Source organism: Manduca sexta, chromosome 10 (genome assembly GCF_014839805.1).
Source record: "Manduca sexta isolate Smith_Timp_Sample1 chromosome 10, JHU_Msex_v1.0, whole genome shotgun sequence".
Taxonomy (NCBI): domain Eukaryota; kingdom Metazoa; phylum Arthropoda; class Insecta; order Lepidoptera; family Sphingidae; genus Manduca; species Manduca sexta.
In genome coordinates, this window is record NC_051124.1 from 1,188,899 (window position 1) to 1,199,158 (window position 10,260).

Sequence of the window (10,260 nt, forward strand, 5' to 3'; positions counted from 1 at the left end):
GTAATTGGTAGACGTCTTAATCAAGGGCTTAGCCAGCTTTAAATTAAATATCAAAATCTTCAAAATGTGAATATCGATCCAGGGAAACAAAGCAAAAATTTCATGTAGGTAATCCCAATCATTTTATACAATTATATACAAAAGTATGTAATCATGTTGAATCTAAAATTGTTTGTACAAACACTTTCTTTTTTATTTTAGGAGACCAAAGGCATCTTACATTGAATACTAATGTTAACAAAACTGATAATATCAAATGTAATAATAAAATAATTTCTTTTACAGGATAGTGAATGTAATGCAAGATATTCCAAATAAATAATAGTAAAATATACTCAGTTTTAACAACACATTATTTTTGTTTTATTTTTTATTTGTTGTTCAGTCTTAGATAACATAAGTAAAATTTCTATACATGAGTTTGAATGTTTGTTAATTAATCAGTTTTACCTTAATAACTAAATGAATGTGTATGAAATATGGTACTCAGACAGTGAGCTGTGGATTGAATAGAGTACTTTTTATTCCAAAAAGATTAATGCCGGTTGAGCGGCAAATAGAAGTTACTAGGTAATAGAGCTATAATTTTTAAAAATAACGTTTAATAGGCAATATACACTTATTTTAATTATTGGTGGTAAGTCTGTTATATGTGAGTGTCTGTCTTGATAGTTATAAGGTGTCTACGGCAATGTCTATTTCTATAGCCAAGTTAAACTGTGTCCATGCACTGATGTGTACCAGTTTAGAGGAAATTGTAACTAGCGTAATTACTTTATAAGACCTAAAATCTTTGTCTCATTCTGAAAACCTAGTGTGGAACGTCACATAGTGCTTTACAATTCAAAGTTCCGGATGGCATTGTAACTGTTTATGGGCGGTCGTATCGCTTATCATCAAGTAAACGGCATCCTCGTCACATTATTTAACTAAATAAAAAATAATTTGAGTTAATGCCTTGCCGATTTTGCAACAAATTTTATAATGGAAGGTCCGTAGAATTCCTATTAATATACGTTGTTAGCGCTAATTTAACATAAACTGCATAAGCACAACAGCATTTACTATTATTCATATAACGCATTCGTGTAAAATCTTCAGTAGCATTCAATATATCAATTCAATTCAATTTTTAAAATGTGGCTTTAGTAAACAAATCAAGTAAATAAGTCAATGACATTGACATTTGACAATAATTTTGAAGTTATATTTTTTCGTTTGAAAACAATCACAATCTACAGAAATTTCTTTAAATTATTTTTATATTCCTTTCATGTTTCTTACATTTAAGTATATACAAAAATGGGATTAAATAAAGTTTGGCAGTGATTTATTCGAGTTACATCATTTAATATCACGAATACAAACAAAAAAGCCTTTTCAAAAACCGATACTTGCCGATTCGAGGGGATGAAAGATTTCTGAACGCATTAACACATCGTAATATAAAAATATTAAGCATAGACAACCTATCGTATGGCATACACAATACCTATTTATCAATTACACATCGTGGCGCGTGTATGAAACGCGTTTGTGTTTAGAGCTTGTTTTGACAACACGCGTTTACGGTGTGTTATCGCGAGTAGCATAGGGAATCAACCTACAGCTGATGCCGAGCCGAGGCGCACACACATTAGTACAACTCGGCGACGCTACAATTTCGTCAAGACGCTCAGGAAACACAATCTTTGGCAACACCTCTACCGGCTGTGTCCCATTAAGTCAGATGTGAAATGGACCACGACCGTAGATTCATTTTTGCAATCTTTTCAGACGTAGAACACGTTGCAGGATGTGAAGATAACAACGATAAAACACTAATTCAAAAACTTTAGATATGAACTTATTGAAAATTATTAGGTACTTATTAAAAAAATCTGTTATATCAAGTTTTTCGAAAACCCTTGATCGAATTGTGTCGGAAGTTTCGTAAGTTTCTTTGCATATTGTTTGTTCTGGTTTCTGAAATTCTGAATTCTGTTTTGAAATTTGAGGTGTGACGAGGACTTCCCCGAATTCAAACATGCATGTATACCTCCTTGCTATTTTACACGGCGGTGTTGAAAAAGTAATTTGTTTCTGTTTTATAAATATTGCAACTTCAATGTTACCTAAATAAATAATAATTAAAATACGGATCTTTGATTTACAAAATAATGCGTTTAATAATTTTACATTAAACCCATTATATTGTAAATCAAAGATCCGTGTGTCTTTTAATCCTGTGCCCAACATGTGATGAAGGAATATCACCAGAATTCATTTATATTCCAAAAAATCGCTGTGAAATAGGTATGTTACTGTTGAGTTGGCTGATATCATTGTAATTACTTTTTTCAATAAGCCCTGTTATAAAATTGAATGATTTGCCACGGAATCAGTTATGATACTGATACGGCAATAAAAATAATGTGATAACGTGTCACGGACGTGAATCTCGCGAGCGCTGGGAACGTTTAAAGTCCACGCAACACTCAAGGCCACAGTCATCGGAAGCACGATACGGCAGCGAATACCAACCGAGCTATCCAAGGATTTAAAACTAAGCCTAAACATTTGTTACGCTCATTGTAAACAACTCTGGGTGGAATACTTCACTGGCAAGTTCAGTGCAATGTTCACGTGGTTGTGAATGCTCGCTCTTACTGCTTGTTCGTCCCGTATCTAGCCGAACGCTGCAGAAACTTTAACGTTCAACACAGAGAAAGTGTCCACGATTCTTAATCGCTACTAACTTAATCTAGCAGTTTTGTCGATCCAAAGGATTAAATTAAAATTAAGCGCATCCAACAGTGACAGGGTCTAAACTGTACACCTATATTTTCCCATCTTCTTCTTTGTTTTATCTTCATAATAAATAAAAGTTTATATAAATGTTTGGATAATCGTTAGAAGTAAACTCTGACCCACTGACGGATTTGGAAGGAAATTGTCACGTGTGTAGACAATATCCAGGATAATCCTCATCATACAACTCCTTCTCCCGGTTGGGTACACAGTGGGATACCGGAAAACGAGGACGGAACCACGAATACCCTTAGTATAAAATTTATAAAATTTGGTGAGTGATGATGAGTATTTCACACTGACGAATTCTGTTCAAGGTCGCTAAGTTGCTACAGATGTTATCGGTTATCTGCGAACAGTGTTTCGGTATCTATATCTATGTTGTAATAATGTATTTATCGTAGAGTTACAATATTGTCCAAAATTATGTAAAGCGCGACTGTGGTGCGATGTCGACACTAAAGCTGTAGTATATATTAACAATCGCATTTCCTTATTACAAAATATTTTAATACGAGGCAAGTCGTGCAGACAACTCGAAAAACAGCGCTCATCAGAACTCATAAAAAGAATGTGTAACTACTTATATATCATTAATCAAATAATTGCATTGACGGGAAGATGTAACTAGAGGCAGAATTAAACACGTTTCAAAAAAGTTATCGCCAACAATACATTTAAACAACTTAATTCTCAACAAGGTGACACTTCAATACCACCTGATGATGTCATAATAAGATAATATTATTGCACGATAATAACCGGCGACGACCGGTTGGAGTAGTATTTTAATATCATTGTTGACTTTCATAACTTGATAACAATCAAACGTATAATGGCGCGATGTTACTGATATTGTGTTCATTACACAAGATTGGAGATACTAACGAGCCGCCGAGTGCAACAAGCCCCGGGGCTACAGACTCCCATGAAGTGGCTCTGGATTCGCGCCGTATCGAAGGCGTGTGTTCTCTTATGTTCACTCTCTAATGATGAACACCAGTGATATTAGTCAGTATGCTGAGCTAAATCCGACTCGGTTTGTGTTATCTCTTAGATCTTGGGTCCATTACAGGTATCCTCTTGTTAAAACTTATGCAGTCTTATGTTACGCGCGATATAACTATCACAATAAACTGGAGATCTCATCATTTCCTGTTAATCGCCACAGTTTGTGCACCACTGGTGGACAACGCGAGAAATTACTATTATTATATTACAATTTAATCAGCTATTTCACATTCAAGATGGGTGTTATAAAAAAATGTCAGTACCCTATCCTTACCTATAATGTCAATGATATCAGTAATCACTAGACAAGAATAACATAAATAATAACATAAATGAGTCGTTGAAAATAAAAGTATTAAACGGATTTTTTTGTTTTTTTTGTGGTTTTTTAAATATAAAAAACCGCGAAAAAATCTTTTTAATACTTTTATTTTCAATGTCTAACATTCGCGTAAACATAAGAAATCATTATAAATTAATCTTATTATAACACCGATGTTTGTAGTAGCGACTACATTACAGTCTTGAGTTTTCATAGCATAGCAGCTGATATATATGATAGGAAGCATGAGACCGTGGTTTGCGTCTTAATCGATTGACATTACTTGGTTGGCTTAATAACTTTTAACGATGTCGAATTATAATGGATCGAGCTCAGTAAGGTAATTGTTTCCAGGGCTGATTCCCTCCCCTTGACATGGCTTGTACACGCGAGGGTATCGCGCGCCGCAGATGTAGTTTATGCGCGATCTCCTTAACCTCCCTCCCCGTCAATACCCCTCCTCCGCACCTCAAGCGAGCTCCCCGTGGTATCACGTCACGTGTCATGAGCGTTGGTGTCACAGTATTGTTTTGTTGTCGGTGTAATTTCAATTGTCGTATTCATGAAGGAAAGTTGGCGCCGCGCTCGCTTCCATATAAATATTCAATGTCCTCATACATTCTCCGCGCGGGTAACATCCCTCCGGCCTCCCGCCTCCCGTGCTGCGCCGCGCCGGCACCCGTCACCCGCGAGTCGGTTTCAAAGCGCGGCCCGTAATGATTCGCTAATTGCGACAATTTAGTTTTTACATGACAAAGTAATATCGAGGGTCGCCGTGGGGAAGCTGGGTGCGGATATGAAAACAAGCATGGTGGCGCACTCTTCCTGATGTAGACACCTTGGTTGTGCATAATTACTTAACATTACTTATTTTAAAGTTCCAGCGAAGGGTGAAGTGTAGTCGACGCTGAAGTCTATGTACGATGTAAAATTACATATTTATTTCATTAAATATCTTTTTGAGAAAATCAGAATTTATTTTAATAAATATATACCACGACGCAAATTCAAGAAAGAGGACAATATGTTTTGTTTACGTCCCGGTGTCCCTGTTTACTAGCCACGAGGCGTCAGCTGCCTTACTGATGTCGCAGTACAGTAGTAAAGTACTTGTTTTAAATAACTATAAGTAGTTGTCATTATTGTTGTATATTATATCATAGTGTGTTCGTCCTATAAATTTACCGCTTGTCATACATAACGATAAAAATTAAATCCTCTTTTTGACTTTCAAAAAATGTGACCACTTATTTCACTGATTTTCATAAAATATAAAATAAAGACCTGAACAAACTTTATCATCTAGGGCTAATAGTGAGTGACCTCGCCGCTGAATGCAAATTATAACATGATTTACTGCACTGAATCGCTTGAAATCAATTTTTTGTTTGAATAGTGTTTCAATTTTCAGCGCGCAGAGCTCGCGGCGTCAGGGAGTGCGTGCCCGCTGCATTCAAAAATATTGATGGCGAATCCGATATGAAATGCAATTTCATGTAAACTCAGTCATTCAGAGCGACACTGTTCAATAAAAAAGCTCGTATAATATGGCGGGAGCGCCGGCCGCCGTAACTACTGCTACGCTCGTAGCGTTGTGCTACGTCCGTAGCGTCCGGTGCCGGCGGAAGCGGAAGTCGTTAGCCGTCGGTCGCGCCGGCCGCTCGCCACCGTAATGTGTGCTCGCCACGTGACGCCGCGCTCACTGCTTACACCCCACGCATGCACACGAGAGCGTGCAGTGACGTCACCACGCAATACAGAACTCACGCGTCACAGCATGCAATATTCACTCCTAATGATAACATCACTAGTCCATTGAAATGTTACATTTTTTAGGCCTTACCTTGCGTTTTTTAGAGGACGCAATTTTATTTTTTTGAAGTGTAGGGGGGATCAGTGTAAAGCTAAAACTAAGTTTGTGGGGTCGCCACCCTTGTCCCATGGCCGCCATCTTGAAAATAGGGGTTGAAATAGTTTTTACGATGTATCTCTTAAACTATTTATCTGACAAAAAAAAATTATTAACATTTTTTGTTGCAAATTAAATTCTCTACAACTTTGGTCCAGTAACTTTTGTCGTAGAACTATAAATAAAAAAGTTATAAGCGAAAATGTTAAGAAAATCAATGTTAAGCAATGTCCATTGCAACGTTATTAGAACGTGTGTTTATAAGGTTCATAATACTTTTTTTGTAGTCTCATTACGTACAACACAAACCCGCGGTTGTCGGCTTGTACCCGAATTACTTGGATCCTAAATTGCTTTGGCACAGATGAAGCAATTGTTCACAAAAACATTTTTTTACGAACTGTTTCGGAAGTTACTGTATGTACAAATTGCGTGTTATTGTTATTACGTGGACAATCGAACCGATAATGTTGTTCGTCGTCGCAGCAGCAGCTCCAGTAGTTTATCGTCAGTTTCAGAAGCTCCAGAGCCAGACCTTGATTTTGTAAGCAATTGCTTCATCTGTGCCAAAGCGATTCAGGATCCAAGTAATTCGCGTACAAGCCGACAACCGCGGGTTTGTGTTGTACATAATGAGAGTACAAAAAAAAGTATAATGAACCTTATAAACACACGTTCTAATAACGTTGCAATGGACATTGCTTAACATTGAATTTATTAACATTTTCGCTTATAACTTTTTTATTTATAGTTCTACGACAAAAAGTTACTGAACCAAAGATGTAGAGAATTTAATTTACAACAAAAAATGTTTTTAATTTTTTTTTGTCAGATAAATAGTTTAAGAGATACATCGTAAAAACCATTTCAACCCCTATTTTCAAGATGGCGGCCGTGGGACAAGGGTGGCGACCCCACAAACTTGGTTTAAGCTTTACACTGACCCCCCCTACACTTCAAAAAAATAAAATTGGGTCCTCTAAAAAACGCAACCCCAAATGTAACTTTTCAATGGACTACACATTATTGTCAGAATTGTTAACAAAGATTCGTACTGTACATAACGTACTACACATGTTACAGGTATTTTTTAATTCTATGTTTTATAAAACCTTAGGTACAATAATCATATTAATTAAAATAACAAAAAAAGTATAATTAAATTATGAACATTGCAGAATTTTAATTAATAATATTATGTGTATGTTATCAAAGAGAAAATATTATTTTAATATTCAATAAAATGCAGTAACACTAGATTGTTACGTTTGCACAGAGCGTCGTGTAGAAGGTTTTGCTATTAGGCAATGCAATTTGTCGAAGTCGTGTCCTCCACCGTGTAGCTCAGATGAATGACGGAAGGTGCGAGAGCAGCGTCCTCGGCCGAGTGACAAGTGACGCGCGACACGTGACGCTAACGTGACGCGCGCTGGGCCCTTATTCTGTATGATAGTGTAAACGCGTAACGCGGCCGTGTCATGTTATCTCCGAGAAATGTGCGTGGAATGGTATTCTGTAAGTCAAATTTCTATAGTCCTAAACATGATGCGTTGTGTTACGTGCTTGTTACGCACTGTCAAAATAACGTGCGGGATAGAGAATAAGGCCCCTGGTCTCGAGCGCCGCGAGCGACACGCCGCGCGCGCCGCCACTGAAGTGAGATGTGGCGCTCGCTGATCGAACTGGATGCCACGCTACGTGTAAAAGGAATTTCTTTGTTTTGGATGAATCGTTCAAGATTGTTAAAGTAAATTTTAAAATAATATATTTGTAAATCCAATACACTATTAACGATATTAAGAAGCAATAAGTTATGTCTAAATAAAGAACGTATAATTTGTTTTAAGCAGCCTTTGCTATTATTTACAACAATATTTATTAATTACTAAAAGTAAAAGAAATGTAGACAACGTGAGATATTATAAATTTGGATTCAGAATTTTGTTTATATTATGTAAATGACAAATCTATGACAATAAGACATAGTAAAAACTATCTATGTGAATTGACTATCTCTATAATGTTTTCTTATTGATGGACGGTTTAGGTTAGAGAACAGTAGTGATATCCATCATGGACACTGCGAGAGATGTACTATGTAGTACAAAAGGCGCGGGGTATGCGGGGTGCGGCCGACGTGCGGCTCGTTGAGGTCCCGCGTATTTAATGAGTTCCGGGCGTTTAACAAATTATCCGCGTGGCGGCCGCCTCACACGCACACACATACAAATACGTATTACTTTATCGTTGAGTTCCAAATTAATGCCGCGGGCTATTAAAAATGTTTTTCCACGAGGGATTATTTTTATTGCACACTCGCCGCTTAGCCTTTGAAGCGAGTCGCCTCACTCGTGCCGAATGTATTCAGTTACTACGTGCCATTTTTCCCCTTTCGTTGAAAATCTATTGTTAATATTGCGTACAATTTATATGACTACAAGAGGTAACGCGTTGTTTTACGCAGGGTTAATGTAGACGTTTATCATGACAATGGACTAAAATGTATTGACCGCATATTGACAGGGCAAATAACTAAGTAAATATGACAAAATAGAAGCATTGTTCGATATAGTTATATTTTATTTATTTAAGGACCTCCAACAAAGGATACAATATTATTAATACAATGGTATCATATTTTCAAAATCTGCACTGTAGAGTGCTTCCTCATTCCACGGAGCCACTGATGCGCTAGTAGCGTGCTAGAGTCGCAACTGTCAGAGATAAAAGCTGAATTAATGGTGGGTATGGCGGCTCAATTAATAAATATCGCCATCTCGTCAACGCCACTGAAACTGTGAGAAAACTGATATGATATTGACACAACTGTAGTGGTATCGCACAGAAATCACGCTAGATGGCGATAGACGATACTAGATTGCGATAGCAGAATTTGAGCAATGCGTAGCATATATATCACCTCCGATTAGGAACCGTCGGAGGGGCCGCAACCGGGCAGATGCAACATCTGCCTGACTGGAAATCTTCCCCTTCCATAGAGGAACGTAACCATCTGTTCCTCTACAGCGGTGTCCACTATACGTCGCTAAAGGGTGACAAAGAATCTAGCAGCCATACCGCGGAATAGTTCTGAAATGGTTTGTCTGTCATCTAACGATTTTAACGTCATCTATCGTCAACCACTACCTACAGCTCAGTATCAATGTCTATATCTAACAATTGGGGATTATCATCTCTGATTCAACATTAAATACTTATAAAAATGAGCACATAAACAATGCTATCAGACTGATTATATCAGGCCGGAGTCGTGCGCAAAATTACCGGCTGTTGTCACACGGAACTTCAAGCGACACCTTTCACGACACTTTCTAATATTGATGTAACGACTAGCGCTGCGGACGCGAAGGTGGCCTGCGAGTTTCCATTTGGAAGCGGCCGACCGGAACGAATCTAATATTATAATATTTTATCGATATTCACTAATGAATAATTATTATAGCAAACAATAATTGAAGGACACCGGAGAAATTAAAACTTAAATAGTCATTATTTTCCTTATTGATAAGACCTTACATTACACAGAGAAGCTAGTAGAACTAGCAAATCACCCACCAGAGCCCTTATTCTCTATCTATATATCTATCTCACACGTTATTTTGACAGTGCGTAACAAGCACGCAACACAACGCGTCATGTTTAGGACTATAGAGATTTGGCTTACAGAATACCATTCCTCGCACATTTCTCGAAGATAACATGACACGGCCGCGTTATGCGCTTACACTATCATACAGAATAAGGGCCCAGTTCACTTTCTGCGACACCAACATTCCACAGCGCAGCGGACCCACGAACAACGACGTACCGACGACACGCACACAACGCTATGTGCCAATTACTTATACGTTTAAATCGTATTCCATTTTCATTTTTAATTGATCATCTTAATATTTATTGGAGGATTTGGTTAGGGGTGCATTATTGGTGTATTCCGGCCAATTGAATACCATCCTAAAATCTAGCTAATCTGAAGTATGCATGCCTCTTATTATTTCGAAAGTACTGAATGAAATAAATATGAATCAAGAAAATCTGTAATATAAAAAACATTTCTTATGCTACAAATAGATTCCGTAAATGCATCAGTCCTTGAAAAATCGAACCTATAATAATCTTAAATTGTTTAGGATGATAGTGTAGGATTCTACGTATCATTAAGTATGTTTTATAAACAATTTACCTTCCTTAACCCCCTAAATTTAGA